Below are 16,983 nucleotides of genomic sequence, written 5' to 3'. Positions count from 1 at the left end.
AAAAAAAAAAAAAGAAAAAGAAAAGAAACAGAAAACAACAACAAAAATGAATACCTGACAACAAGGAAGTTCCATAGAGAGATTCAAAGGCTCAGTTTGATTTAGAAGGCTGAATTTTTATGAATCTGGCAGACAGTATTTTAGAAAACTGATCAGCAATTTTCTTGTTTCAATATAATATTTTTAGAAATAGCGCACAAGTCTATGCCCTTGGCCTGGTGCTGTTTCCATGTCAGAACCCAGCTCTTCTCTCCTATGAGACGTGATCTTGTGAAGTGATTATGTACACACAGTCTGCTCAATACAAGTGTAGCAAAGCCTGGTTCTACTACAGCCACAGTAGCTGTGCATTCCCTGAGTCATAGGCTCTTTATCAGCAGGCTGAGGACTCTCATCCTCTCCAACTTTGTGATGATCTCATGAGGAGAGAAAATGTATCCCTGCTGTATTAAGGTCGCTGCACATTTTTTTTTCACACAGACATACATTTAGGGCAGATAAATATTTGAGCAGCAGAAATTTGGGAAATATTTATCCAGTATTAAGTTTGTGAAACTGTCAACCTAAGTCAGACATATTTAAATGCCACAGGCTTGGCAATGGCAAGCTGCTCAGGATGAAGGGATCCCTGAAAACTAGGGGAAAAAAAGTATAGTCTGCTAAAGATCTGCAGGAAAGTCTCAGGGTTACTTTTGGAGGGCTTGCTTGCATTAGGGTCCTCTGGTTGAGAGCTGTGTGTCCCTAGTCAATCAGACCATAACTTATGATCTTTCTCTTTACAGTAAGTAGCTCATTGTAAGAGTCACCACCATAACACATAGAGCTTTTCCCATTTGTATGACTGGACCTTTCCCACCCTTCCCTAAAGAATTTTGACACTTCAGGCAGAAAGAACTGCAGCCTACAAGCTACAGAGAAAAGTGCTGCAGCCTGGGCACTAATGCACTGTCATTGTCCTTAGGATCTCAGGGAAACCTGGGCTATGAGGATTCAAACAAGTTTGTCCTCTATTGTCAGATGTACATTGACCCATTGACCTATTGCTTACTGCACTGGGTAATTGCTGGAATCAATACCTTGAAGAAACACAAGGACTCAGAAACATGCATAGATGTATCATCCTTTTACAAAGTCAATATCAGGGTATTGGTGAATACACCTCATTGAAACACGTGCAAAGTGATGATTATATAGGTACCTTGTATTCTCTCTTTATTGAGGCTCTCCACAATAAAAATTTGAAGAAGGTTCATATATGTGTCCCCTATGTTGACATGTTAAATAACAGAGGAAAAGCATTTTAATTCTTTAAATTGTGCTGTTATTAAATGATGTTGTGGCAGACAGAAGTGGTGTATATTTGAAAATTGCATTTATGAGTTTATAGCATAGATCTTGAAATGTCACCAGTTTTCTCATATGAATTTGAACTTCTATTATCAAAGTTGTCAAAAGAGAAGAGCCTATGGTGATATGAAAGGGCATGCAAGTTACTTTTGTTAATCTCCTGATCCTTGCTGGGTTTTAACAACAAACTGACAAGTTGAGTTAGACGTAATCACAGCTAAATGTTCTCTCTGTGTGGGGGACATTACCATTGCTTTCAAATCTCCCAAGACTGTGAAAATGAAACCTGTCTGCAGGTTTACTAATGCTTTATGTGAACATGGAGATGTGGGTCATCACCTCGTTTGTAAGGATATGATGGCCTGGTTTAAAAATGGAAGCCATAGCCCAACAGCCTCCTAGGAGGCTTCAAAGACAACCTCAAACAAGAAGGAGTCACCATCCAGTTACACTCACCAGGAGGGTAGGGAAGATAACCGGGAAATAATCTAATTTAAGAGCTGATGACAAGACAACATAACACACGAAGGAAGGCGAGAACTGATTCCTAAATGTTATCCTGTGACCAACGTAGGTACACTGTGGTGAATTTACACACACACACACACACACACACACACACACACACACACACTGACACAGGCGCAAGCATGCATGCACACTCAATATAATGCTTTAAAAATAGACCATTGCATATTTGAAATTCTTCCCGAGAAAACTTGGGGATGCCATCTACAGAGGTTCAAGTTCTGGATACTCACCGTTCACTGCAGAGTTCATGTTGTGTCCCTTAAGCTCCTCAGTGGGAAAGAAAGGCATCCATTTCAGGAAACAGTAGATGGTGAAGCCAGTGTTTTTCACAGACAATGGGACAGGAACTTACACAAGTAACCACATCTCACAGACACATCTCATACAAGTAACCATGTTTCTCATTGAAGGACCAACTGTAGAATCATAGCATGTTTATTTAAGCAAATCATAATAAATGATCAGTCTAAGGAAAGAGAATAAATTTTGTTAACTGCTGACATAAAAGTTCCTTACTATTCAATTATCTTATAGCTTGAAATAATAATCAAAGTAAACTTTAGAAGTAACTGCTTAAGGGACACTTTAACATTAAGGGAGAGAGGAAGTAAAGCAAAATAAATATAAAATGTAGATTATAGGCCAGTTTTATGGACCTGCTTTTCTTGTTTAAAGTCTTGTGTGTCTATCTTACAGTCTTTCAGACTGAAATACAAGCAGGACAAAGAACAATCAAAGCTAGAATAAAAATGAATCAGTCCCATGTAGTAAAGAGATAGTACTAGGTACTTTGAATTCATATTGTTTAGTGAGTGTATGTGAGTGTGGCAAGAAAAAAGCAAAAAGTCACTCTCCGCGGAAAGAAAGGCAACTTTAAAACAAAATAAAAGAAATCCTACCCAGCCTGTGATATGGGAGTGTAGTAATAGGAGCTGCGGGGCTGCGTCCCCAGCACTCTGCTGCCTGCACGGCTAGCTTTACCCGAAATAATTACACGGAAACTGTATTCTTTTAAACACTGCTTAGCCCTTTAGCTCTAGCCCTTACAGGCTAATTCTGATATCCCGATCAACCCATCTCTAATAATCTGTGAGCACCCGTCTTATCAGGAAGATTCTAGCCTACATCCATCCTGGGTCGGAGCTTCATCACATGTGTCTGCCCAGGCGCAGGGAGCATGGCGTCTCTGCTCCAGAGAGCAGAGCTGCCAGTCTATCCGGGAGAGGGGAGCATGACGTCTCTGAGCTCACTTCCTCTTCCTCCCAACAGTCTATTCTGTTTACTGCACCCACCTATGTTCTAAGCTATGAGCCCAAGCAGTTTGTTTATTACTTAACCAATGAAATCAAAAGATTGATATATGACACTCCCACATCACTTCCCCTTTTTCTGTTTAAACAAAAAAAGAGGAAGGCTTTAACTTTAACATAGCAAAATTACATATAACAAAACAGTTATCAAGTAAAAATTACAATAATCTTTATCATAACTAAGAAAAACTATAACTATAACTAACTATTCTTAACTCCATCAAAGACTCCAGAAAGATACAATATTACCTAAGCAAAGAAGAAAAAAGCAACTTTTAAAACTCTAGAAATGACAGAGACATCTCGCTGCCTGGACAGTCACCCAAAGTTCCTCTGTACCGTTGGGGCATCTATCTTCAGCCTACAGGCCCATAGTTTCCAGCAGACATTTCCACAAAGCAGGAAATTTCAAAGGCAGTCACTATCTGCTTGTCCTGAAGAATGTCTTGCAAACTCTTTCATGAATCAGGAACCCCGAAAGATCATCTCACCTTTAGGCAAGTTCAGTAGTCCTCTCTCTGCGGGTTCCCTGTGTCCAGTTTATGCAATAGTCCAGGCAAGAGCAGTTTCTTGCCCAAATGGCTATCAAACTCCATAAGGAGCCTCTTCGATGCCCATCTTCCTCTTGAAGTAGATTGGTGCTGTCAGGAGCAGAGTGTCTCATTGTCATGAAAAGTCCTAAGTTATTAAAACATTAAATAGCATATTTTATAATCTTTGAAAGATATAAAGAATGCCTATCTAAAATATATCTATGTACATCTAGAAAATCTTAACTAACATGACTACAAGCTTGACTATTACTGATGATTATCCATTAACCTATATTTCTTAATTATACATTACATTTTTAAATAAACTACACAATCACAATACCTTAATCAAGATCAAGAAATACATATACATATAACAAAATTGACCTTAAAATCCATACCAATGCAAATTATTCATGACTATGCAGGCCTGTGGAGTTTAAATCCACGTGGGGAGGCAGACGATAGGGTCCGTGGAGACTGGAAGACAATCTGAGGTGTATAAAGAGAAAATATAAAGAACTGCAGCAATAAAAGCCAGTGCATGATGATTTATATTAAGCTGCTGGCTCCACGCACAAGACACAGGCCACAAGGCCGCCTGCTGGCCAGGGCAGCTGAGGAAGGGAGGCTCGCGCCAAGCCGAACTCGTGGCCGGCAGCTGAGCGGGGGAAGGAGAGGTCCTAACACCAATCTTTGGGCGCCAATTTGTAGTAATAGGAGCGGCGGGGCTGCGTCCCCAGCACCCCACCGCCTGAACGGCTAGCTTTACCCGAAATAATTACACGGAAACTGTATTCTTTTAAACATTGCTTGGCCCTTTAGCTCTAGCCCTTACAGGCTAATTCTGATATGCCGATCAACCCATCTCTAATAATCTGTGAACACCTGTCTTACCAGGAAGATTCTAGCCTACATCCATCCTGGGTCGGAGCTTCATCACATGTGTCTGCCCAGGCGCAGGGAGCATGGCATCTCTGCTCCAGAGAGCAGAGCTGTCAGTCTATCCGGGAGAGGGGAGCATGACGTCTCTGAGCTCACTTCCTCTTCCTCCCAGCAGTCTATTCTATTTACTCTACCCACCTATGTTCTAAGCTATGAGCCCAAGCAGTTTGTTTATTACTTAACCAATGAAATCAAAAGATTGATATATTACACTCCCACATCATGAGAGTCTCCTCTGTGTTCTGTGATTACCATTAATGAATAAAGAAACTGCTTTGGACCTATAGCAAGGCAGAACTTAGGTAGGCAGGGAAAGCTAGGCTGAATCCTGGGAAAAAGAATGGTGGAGTCAAGAGCTACCATGGAGCTGCTGCTGGAGTCAGACATGCCATAAAGTTTGCTGGTAGGCCACGACCTCGTGGTGATGCACAGATTAATGGAGATGGGTTAAATTAAGATGTAAGAGGTAGCCAATAAGAAGCTAGAGCTAATAGGCCAAGCAGTGTTTTAATTAATAAAGTTTCTGTGTGGCAATTTCGGGGTTTGGCAGCTGAGAACAAACAAGTGGCCTCCCTGCAACATGCCTGCCTGACTGCTTCAGATATTAGAAGGCAGCACCAGGCTGCTGGGGCTTTTTAGGTTCTATAGGGACAAGCAGCAGAGGGGACACAGCTAAGACACCTGATGCATCTGGGCGGCTAGTGTGGAACCCTGCCAGGCTGGGGAGACCATGTCAGCTGCAACTTGAAGCATTCAGTTGTGGGTTGCAGAGGTCAAGAATGCTCATAGGACAGAAGTAATCAGGAGTGCTCACAGGACCTTAAGGGCTTCCTGAGAATTTCTTTACCTTTCTGCTTCCCATTTAAACCAAGTCACCTAAAAAAAGCAGTCCCAGTGGGACCTTCGCCACCTTCTTAAAATATGGCCATCAGAACAGCCATTTGGAGTCCTCATCAAGGACCTAACACTTAGAATTACACAAACACAGAATATAAAGTTTTGATTCACCTTGCTTCAAAAAAAGGGTAACTTTTCTTTTTAGTACATATGAAAAAATTTATAATTAGCTGTCAATCAACAACAAAATGACTCTAGCTCTGCCAAAAAGTTAATCATTCTTAGTTATTTTTATAAGCCACTTAGAATCATTCTCATAATGCTGTTGCTAAAATCTCCACAACATAGTTCTGTAATTACAGTGAACATGCTAAATTTATAATTTTTAATATATAAAAATGTTGAATCACCACAAAACAATTATGAGGTTGGAAACATTGTTCTCATTTTAAAGATGAGAAACCTGAAGCATGGAGAGAATAAAATGTCTTCTGGAAGTCATCCAGGTAATAAACCCAGAAACCATGATCTCTAATATGGGTGTCCATGTTCTTAGCGGTCGTGCTGATATCCACAGCCATGTTCACATTGAAAACATTCAGATATGTGTGTGCATGCACCTATATGTCTTTGTACGGTTGTACACAGATACATAAAGAATATGTAATGAAACACTAATTACTGGTTACCTGTTATTATCTTTGTGTCCCTTTGCCATGTAGAGAAGCTAGAACTAATATTCCATGGGTCTCTTTTCCCATGTGGCTTTACCTCAAATTGCCATGTGCAGGGACTCTAAGGGACTGGAAGGTGAACAGAAGGTATAGTGCTCTGGATAGGGGTTTGCAGCCAGATGCATCAACAGATGTGAAAGTCGTAGAAACCCTTGAGCAGGGTGTCTTCCTCATTATCTGGAGCACCCTTGGAAGCTTTCTAGAGAACTAGCAGATTGTAGAAGTTTCTGAGACTCATCTGCTTTTGACTTTCTCTCTTAGGTATGTGGGGACTCCTTTGGCCTTCTGAGCTCTTCAAAGCCCTTAGATCCCTTCCTTGTTTGTCACATCTGGAATTCAAAGATCATTACTTCACTTCATGATAGTGGGGAATAAAATTATGAAGCTGTCTAGCACAGAGGTGAGGACTGTCAGCTGTCCCTGGACACATTTAGTGCTTTCAACATGATGAAGATGAATCAGTGCATCCAAATCTTAACTTATTCATTTGCAAATCACGGGCAGTAACTGTGTTTATTTTTCCATGTCTTGTGAATGTGAAAAGGAGTGAGCCATTGAATTTAAGACAGCGCTGGGTATTGCCACTGTTTCAGTGACTTAGCTAGAGTTTTGACTTAGAAACATTGCTCATGTTTTCTTGTGTGTCACCACCTCTATAAATACAAGAATTCATTGCTGAATTTTAACTCTGCAAATTAAATAGAAACTGAGGTAATTTGTTGCAATCTATTTTCCAGTGCATTTTAATGAATAAATCATTTTCCTAAAATAGGAAAGTAATGTGGGTTCATTGTAAAAAGCTAAAAATATAGAAATGTATAATATCTGTAGTGGCATCTTCACCATTTAATATCAACCTTTTATAGTTGTGTACCTATTTTATACAATCTTTCTATTCATTTATATGTTTATAAGAAGATCAAATCATACTTGCTTTTCCAACTTTTTAACTTAAAATTGTTAGATAGCTAGTAAAATTGATTTATATAGCTGGCCATAAGTACATTAGTAAATTTTTTGTACTTTTTTATTATTTCACAGTTCCCACTCAGTGCACTTTGGTCATGTCCCTCCATTGGTGTTTCTTATCTTACTCCCTCTCCACATGAACCATTTTCTGCAGACTTCTGACTTCTCTGATGCTGAGCTTGCTCCCCCATAACTAATTGAATTTAAAAATCACCAATTTTGGAGGGCACACATAGCTCTGCTGTAGAGAGTATGTCTGATGTGTGAGTCAGGCTGATATCAATTACCTAGGCAATAGCTTCAAGTCACTTTTGGGGCTGTATGCTTCTCTACTGTGTCTCTTCTCATTGAGTGGTACTAATTTCTAAATTAGCTATCCTATAAAAATGTTTTAGCCAGTATCCATGAAACTTTCAAAAAATCAAACAATGTTAGATTAAATGTGCATTTTCTGTTTTAGATCATATTATCAAGTTGGATTAAGTTCCTACATCCAACCTGAAAATGCAAACTTGTTTGTTTCCATAAATTTATGGTAAGCTTTGGAGAGTAAATGTAGAGCTATCATTCTCTTCATACTACTAGGTTCCCAGATGATTAAAATGTTTCATTCAATTTTCATCCAATGTTCATCATCTTCAATGAGTCTCTGGTAAATCCTGGAGGGTGGTCAGGAAAATCATCTAATGATCATGCTGTGTGCCAGGAATCTGTGTTATTAATTCAAGGAGGAAAAATTCATGTTCTTTAGGTAGCAGCCTTGGATACCATAGCCCTGACACAAGGTGTGAGCAAGCGGGGTCCTGAGGTAAGTTTCTGTTCCACCATAGGACGGACTAACCAAATGACAGTAAGATGTCCGCAAACTGAGAATGTAATATTTTTACATTCAAAAAGTACTTAAAGTACATTGACTCCTATTTATTTGAGACACAGGAATTCTATACTAGACATTAAGAGGTGATTTTTACCTGGAAATCAACTTCTATCACAAGAAAAAATTGAATGATTCAAGCCCATAAATTAAAATGCTAAGTTTTTGAATGAGACTAAAATTTTAAGCCTACTTAAAATACTTTCCATGGGCTTTTAAACAGCTGGATGAACAGAACTTGTGTGTGCAACCATTTCAGTCCAGTTTAAGTTGTGAAACTATGCGTTCATTGATTGATGGCCCCAAGAGGAAACAGATTCATGGAACTATCCTGGATTATTTTATAACTGGGAACTGGGAACATCAGCTGTAACTACATAGACAGCCCCTGCTTCAAGACGCATGTCTACTAATTTAGTATAAATTAAAAGTTTAACAAGGGCCAAAGCCGCTTTAGGCTGTTTGAAATAGAAAGTTAATTTGTCAAAAAGGCAATTCTGTGCCCTCTAATTATGGCAGTAATACTGTGTGCAGCCGAGGTTGAGATCCCTGATTTAAAAGTTATATGTCTAGAATGTCACAAAAAGATACAATGAAGGTTTTTTTCTTTCTTCTTTTTTTCTTGGCTTAATTTTCTCAGCCTTGACATTTTTTTTCTATAGAGTTCTTTAACTGATTCTCTATACATCCAATTAAAAAAAAGATCTAATAAAAGAGCTCTAAGGTCGCAGAGGATTTTGGGCAAGATATTCCTAGTAGACTGATATTAATTTGACTTTGCTAGTTCTCTGCTAAAATTAGTTTGAAGACTGTGGGTGTCAGGAGAGGACTATGAGAATAGACTTTGCAAGAAAAATCTTGTCAATTTTAATTTTGAACATTTTACAAAAAGCGTAATTTATGTGGTAGAAATACATAGTTAAAGAGATTATACCTTTTTAGAAAAGGAAAGCCAGTTAAAAACTGGTTTTCATAGACTCCCAAACAAGAGCCATTTAAATAAATGTTAGGCACACCATAAAGCCTCAGCTAGAATTACCTTTGTGCCAGCTTAGAGCCTGGCTTGGCATTCAGACATGACAATTCACAAGGACCTTCCCAGTTGTAAGTGGTACCTGCTGAAACTGTGTCAGAGTTCAGATCCTGCCCCAGCTCAATATGTGTTGTAGGAAAGCTGCTTGTTTCTTCCCAGCTACTCAGCCCCGAAATAACCACACAGAAACTGTATTAATTGCAATACTGTTAAGCCAATAGCGTGTACATATTTCTAGCTAGTTCTTACATCTAGAAATAACCAATTTCTACTGTTTTGTATTTTACCATGAGGTTCATGGCCTACCAGCAAGGTTCCAGCTGACCGCTTGCATCTTTTTCTCTGGCGGCTCCATGACTTCTCCTGACTTCGCCTTCTTTCTCCCAGCATTAAGTTTAGTTTTCCCCACCTAGCTCTATTCTGATAAGTCACTGGCCAAAATAGCTTCCTTATTCATTAACCAACAAAAGTAACATATAGACAGAAGGATTTTCCATACCATTTCCTCTTTTGTGTTTAAATTAAAAAGGAAGACTTTAATTTTAACATAGTAAAATTACATATAATAAAACAGGTATTAAGCATTAAGCATGAATTATGATTACAATACTTATATATACTTTATCTTTTATCATAACTAAGAAAAACTAAAATTATAACTATCCATTCTTCAACTCCATCAAAGACTCCAGAAGGATATAATATTACCTAAGTTAACAGGAAGTGCATTGTAAGTAACTTCCAAAAACTCTAAAATTTACAGAGACATCTTACTGCCTGGATAGTCACCAAAAATTCCTCTGCACTGTTGGGGCAACCATCTTCAGCCTATTGGTCCATAGTATCTAGCCAGCTTTTCCATGGAGCAGGAAATTTGAAGATCTGTTCTGCCTTATAATGGCAAAGTCCATCAGTTGCTTTCTTTTGTGTTCTGCAGAATGTCTTGACAGTCTCTTTCATGAAGAAGGAACCCCTAAGAATCATCTCACCTTTAGACAAATTCAGCAGTCATTTCTCTGTGGGTCTTGTGTGCCCAGGCATACCATCAAGCATACCATCAAGCAGTCTACTAGGCAAGAGCAGTTTCTTGCCCAAATGGCTAACAAACTCCATGAGGAACCTTTTTAATGCCCAACATTCTTTTTAAGTAATTGGTACTGTCAGAAGCAGATGTATCTTTGTCATAAAATGTCTTAAGCTCTTAAAACATTTTAAATACCATATTCTGAAGGTCTCTGAAAGATTTGACGAATACTTATCCATCTGAAATACATCTCTGTACATCTGGAAAACCTAACTAACATGACTGCAAGCTTGACTATTATAAATGACTATCTATTAACTTATAATTTCTTATATTTTAAATGAGCTGTACAAACACAATATCTCAATCAAGAACATATATATATATATATATAACAAAATTGATCTTAAATTTGTATTAATATACCAAGATTCATATCAATGCAAATTATCCATCAATATAGTATATCCCTCTTTAAATGTAAACAATCATTTAAGGAATTTGGGTGTAGTTCTCTCCAAACTGCTTCCTGATTTTTACTGGGCAAAGTATTTTGGGGGCTGTTCATGGTGACCTTTTGGGGGATCTTGATCCATCAAACCAGATTAGTCTAGAAGGATTCCATAAGTTATCATCCTCTGTGGAAGCAAAAGAAGAACCTCATTTGCAAAGCAACAATTTAGACCCAAATTGTGAAGTCAAAATACCTTTAACATTCGTATGTTGGTTTTGCTTAGTAGCCCATTCAATGAAATGTCTCTCTACACTTAGTTCATTTGCAGTCAAAAAATTCAAAGAAAACACAATAGTATACATAATCCAGTTTCTGTGTATATTCCATCACTATATGGCTTATTCTTCTTACTCCTTTTAATCTATGACTGTCTATACTCTATCTCTTTAAAGACTTTACCTTATGAAACTATTTCCTTCTTCTTATAATTGTCTATATTTTTTTCTTTTCTCTACCAAGCCTATCTATGTACATTTATCGAACACTGTGACTCATTTAGATGCCTTCTTTACCTGAATCTGTCTTATAGTGAAGCAGAAATCATTTTCTTTTTTTTTGTCCAGGACTGCTTCTTAAAATGTTAAGCAGCAACTAAGTTTGCTTTATCTTTTGGCTCCACCCAGTTCAACATGTCAGAAGTTGGTTCATTGTCTCTGAGAGCCATTCTCTCTGCTCCAGATCCAGAGTCAGGTCGCAGAAGGTCTGTGTTGCTATTAAGCAAGTTGTGGCACTCTGCTCAATGATTTTATTTAAATGCTCTGTAGCTGGACCTCCTTAAAGATTAAGAGTTCTTGCTAGCAGCATGGCCCAGGAAGCCACCACTGTTTCAAAACCATGTAGCATTTTTTCTGCTACTGCTGAATCTGGAAAACCCCTCTTAGTGGAGCTGCAGCATGCTGCCAGCAAACAGAGCCCATCTGAAAAAGAAGATGCTTCAAACTTTTGTTTTCAGTGTCTAGAATTTCTTTCTAAGCACTCTCAGGTTTTATGTGGATTTAACTGGCCACATTGTTTTAGGTGGCTGCTTGCTTTTTCCCGGTAGCTTATACCTGATATATTCACACAGAAACTATATTATTTAAATCACTGCTTGGCTTATTGCTTAAGCATATTGCTAGCTAGTTCTTTTTTTTAATTAATTAATTTATTGATTGATTAAAGATTTCTGCCTCCTCCCCGCCACTGCCTCCCATTTCCCTCCCCCTCCCCCAATCAAGTCCCTCTCCCTCATCAGCTCAAAGAGCAGTCAGGGTTCCCTGCCCTGTGGGAAGTCCAAGGACCTCCCACCTCTTTCCAGGTCTAGTAAGGCGAGCATTCAAACAGCCTAGGCTCCTACAAAGCCAGTACATACATACAGTAGGATCAAAACCCAGAGCCATTGTTCTTGACTTCTCAGTAGTCCTCATTGTCTGCTATGTTCAGCAAGTCCGGTTTTGTCCCACGCTTTTTCAGACCGAGGCCAGCTGGCCTTGGTGAGTTCCCGATAGAACATCCCCATTGTTTCAGTGTATGGGTGTACCCCTCGTGGTCCTGAGTTCCTTGCTCGTGCTCTCTCCTTCTGCTCCTGAAACCTCCTTGGGGTTTCAGTCCATGGGACTCTGTCTCTGTCTCCTTTCATCTCCTGATGAAGGTTAATATCCAGGAGGATGACTATATGTTTTTCTTTGGGTTCACCTTCTTAATTAGCGTCTCTAGGATCACGAATTATAGGCTCAATGTCCTTTATTTATGACTAGAAACCAAATATGAGTGAGTACATCCCATGTTCCTCTTTTTGGGTCTGGCTTACCAGAAAATGAAAGGATCTCCCTTGCTCTTGGATTGGGAGGATCAACATAGTAAAAATGGCAATTCTACCAAAAGCAATCTATAGATTCAATGCAATCCCCATTAAAATCTCATCAAAATTCTTCACAGAGCTTGAGAAGACAATAATCAACTTTATATGGAAAAACAAAAAACCCAGCCAAAACAATCTTATACAATAAAGGATTGTCTGGAGGCATTACCATCACTGACTTCAAACTCTATTACAGGGCTACAGTATTGAAAACAGCTTGGTATTGGCATAAAAACAGAGAAGTCGACCAATGGAATCGAATAGAAGTCCTGGACTTTAACCCACAAACCTATGAACACCTGATTTTCAATAAAAAACCTAAAAGTATACAATGGAAAAAAGAGAGCATCGTCAACAAATTGCTAGCTAGTTCTTACATCTAGAATTAACCCATTTCTATTATTTTATATTTTACTATGAAGCTCATGGCCTACTGGCAAGGTTCTAGCTGACAGCTTACATCTTTCTCCTCTGGCAGCTCCATGTCTTCTCTTGACTCTGCCTTCTTTCTCCCAGCATTTAGTTTAGTTTTCCCCACCTGGCTGTATTTGCTATATTACTGGCTTAAACAGCTTCCTTATTCATTAACCAGTAAAAGCAATACATTGTCAGAAGGACCTCCCATACCAAATATGCCTTGCTCATCTTTCTCAAGTATTTGTCATGGAAGAGAACTCGTAGCAGCACTCCAGACATAGACCAAGTCTCTGAGAGTGTCCCTTGGAAATGTGACTGTGCAGGTTTTATACTTGTTGCTAAAGACAGACTGGACTCTATCTTTTCCCATGCCATGTCAGCATCCATGGAATTCTATGGAATTTCTCTTCAGATTTTTTTTGTTTTACTATGTCTCCAGTCTTTGAAGGACACCAAGGTAGGAGAAAGACAGGTTTTTTTGTTTGTTTGTTTATTTTATTTAGTTTTTAATTAAAAAATTGTTTAAAAAGGTCATCTTTAGTCAATGACATTGGCTAATGTTTAGATGCATAAATCAAAGCTGGCAGGGAATAAAGTGGCTTTGTTTTTAATTCGGAGTGTCTCATATTTTCTAAATTCTCCCAGGCACTTGATGCAGTTGTTTATTTTCATATTAAATTTTTTAATTAAATTTATTTATTTTACAAGTCAACCACAATTTCCCCTCTCTCCTTCCCCCACATTCCCTCCCCCCACTTCCTCTCCACACTCTCCCTTAATTCATTCCTCCTCTGTTTCTGTTCAGAAAGGGCAAGCTTCCCATGGTTTTCAACAAAGCATGGCATATCAATTTGCAGAGGTAAGACTAAACACCTCCCTTTAATTTAGGCTGGACAAGGCAACCCAGTTTGATGAAAAGATTCACAAGGCCATCTAAAACATTAGGGACAATGCATTCTTCCATTGTTAGGAGTCCCACAAATAGACCAGGCTGCATAACTGTCAAAATATGTGTAGAGGGCTAAAGTTGGTCCCATTTAGGCTTCCTGGTTGTTGGTTCAGACTCTGTGAATTCCTATGAGCCCAGGATAGTTTTCTTATGTGTTTTTTTTTTGTGTGTGTGTGTGTGTGTGTGTGTGTGTGTGATGTCCATCACTCCTCTGGCTTGTACAATCCTTCCATCTCAAGGTGGTAAAATTAGTCTAGAAATAGCACAGCCCCACTTCTTCCAAATCACAGGGTCACTTCCTTCATAATACAGCATCACTTTCTCAATAGCACAATGTCGCTTCCTTTATAGCAATGCCTTACTTCCTAAAAAATAGTTTCACTTCCTTCATAGCACAGTGTTACTTCCTAAAGAACACAGTGTCACTTCCTCTATAGCACAACCTTACTTTCTTTAAACACAATGTTACATCCTCATTAGCACAGCTTCACTTCCTCCAAAACACAGTGTCACTTCCTCCACAGCACAGTATCACTTCCTCCACAGCACAGCGTCACTTCCTCCATAGCAGTGTCACTTCCTCCACAGCACAGCTTCACTTCCTCCATAGCAGTGTCACTTCCTCCACAGCACAGCGTCACTTCCTCCACAGCACAGCGTCACTTCCTCCACAGCACAGCGTCACTTCCTCCACAGCACAGTATCACTTCCCAAATAGCATTACCTCATTTATTCATATTCAGCAGATCACAAGAATGGAACATTTGACATTAATGAAGCAAGGAAGAAGAAAGAATGAATGAATTCTCATTTATCTTTAACCTTTTACACAGGCTAATTTAACTACGTGTTAACTTGAGAGAGATTTTTCCTTATCCTTCTCCAGTAGAGTGCAGACTTAACCCCTTCAATACTAGTACTAGCCAGTATTGGCATCTTTGTGAGTGTCAATAGAGGGACTTGAGATGTCCTCCTGGGTCATGTCTTAGCAAGCTATAGATGAGGAGGGTTATATGTGGGAGGAGTGGAGAGATGTTACTCTTTTCCTATTTAAATACTTAAAAGACTTGGTATTAGAAGTATATCCTTCCAGTCAAATGAGCTAAAACGTGTGAAAAAGCAAAAAGCAACAGCAATTTGTTACAAATGAAGATCATAGGAACTGAAATAAGGTCAGTCTCACTTAAAAGATGGGTATCTGCTGGTACATGAAACAAATAAACAAACAAAAAAACCTCACTTTCCCCCACCCAATTTGTGAGGATGATGGCACTCACCTCCTCTGTTTGAATAACAGATAAAATTAGATTATATCTAAAATTATTTGTACTTGGTATACTGCAAGAATATTCAAGAAATAATGACAAAAGTAGCAAAAAATATAAAAGCAACCATGATAATAACAGGAAGCAGCACAAAACAAAATAATGGAAAAGAACTGAGGTCAAATAACTCTTTCCTCCTGAAGATTGTGGTAAGAGCCACTGATGACAAAACCACAGATTCATCACCAAGGGGCTCATAGTGGAGTTCAGCTCATGCCCTGGAGCCTGAACAGCATGGAGACTTTCTGTAGGAATTGATGGACATTTTTCCTTGTGATGGGTGATCTGCAGTCTAAACAGAACATGGTTCCTTCACAAAGTAGGTAGCAGAAGGGGCCTAGTATCCTAAGTTCACCATGTTTACAACGCTACCCAGATATAAGCGAAAAACAGCATAGGCTTTAATGTTTACTCTCCTGATTCTAAGTCTCTGGGAATCTTCCTCAGTCACTTCTCATTCTCACTACTGACTTCAGGCTCAATTGGAAGAAAAACTCTGAGCTTCTTCTTGTTCTTTGGTTTTACAATGTTTTAGTTATTTTATTGAATTTTTGAACAGAACACAGAAGAGCGAAATTTAATTCGAATGAGGTATGAGTACCTATCCATCTCACTCATTAAATACTGGTAATTTCTCATTACCGTTCTAAAGCTAGAACTAAAATAGAAAGAAACATCCTTCCCTTGAGGTCAGTACAATGCGTCTATACAAACAGGTGACTTATTTCTTAAAATAGAATGCCAAGTGACGTTGAGATGGGATGTGTTTTCATCTTATTTTTCCACCAAAGACATTTAGCTTACAGGGATGGCTTAGCTGATTCAAACTCTTATTGATAAATACGTCCATTACATTGGTCATTTACCAAAGTTTTTAGTAAGTTCAAGGAGAATGCATTGATCCCTTAAAGAATATATTTTTCAAATATCAGTATTGCTATGGTGGTCAGTTGAATTGTTCTGTGAAGGTTGGAACTCCTTCGCCACATGTCATTTTACTCTTTAACTATTAATATGGCCTTGGGAATATCACTTTACTCTATGCATCTGACCTGCATCCACCTCATTTCTAAATATGATGAATAGTGACTCTTAATATACCCGTCTGACAAATCTGTGAGGCACAAATGATATTATGAATGAGAAAAGGTGTTAAAGTACATTGTAAAACTCTTTTTCTCATTTTTGATTAGTTCTTTAACATTAAATCGATAAAATTTTATAACATTGTGATATCTGATCACATGCCTATGCCTAAAAAGTTAAAAATATTTTGAATATAAAGTTGAAAAGAACCACTAAAAGTATTGCTTTGTTCAGTTTGTAAGAGGCAATGATCTACCCATTTTAAACTATATACATATATATGGAACAAAATGTGTGTATGCATATACCTTAAATCATTTTATATGCATATTATATATATTATAAAAATTCTAATTATGTCTTAAGACTTTCATTTAAATGATGATTGTAGTTGTATCTCTATTCTCGCCTATGTTCCTGTATTTTTATTTGAAAATTGGATTTAGTACCTACTGTTTTCTGTGCTTCATCTTTCATAGTTCTCTTATGTTTTAGGTATATTCTCTTATAGACAATGTTATTTCCATAAAAATAATAGATTAAGTAAATTATCATTTCTACCCACATAAGAAAACATTCTTGAGATTTTTGCTTATTCTAGTATTTTCTGACAGACATAGAGGATCAAGTTATTAACTTTAATTTCATGAAGTCCCACAGGTGCTTGTTGCCTCCATTTCCTGACAGATAGTCCTTACCTATGACACTATTTTGA

This window comes from Microtus oregoni, unplaced genomic scaffold (assembly GCF_018167655.1).
Source record: "Microtus oregoni isolate MIOR12 unplaced genomic scaffold, Mior012 000006F_ref0000085, whole genome shotgun sequence".
In the NCBI taxonomy this organism is placed as follows: domain Eukaryota; kingdom Metazoa; phylum Chordata; class Mammalia; order Rodentia; family Cricetidae; genus Microtus; species Microtus oregoni.
The sequence above is the reverse complement of the archived record's forward strand: the minus strand, read 5'-3'. Positions refer to the sequence as shown.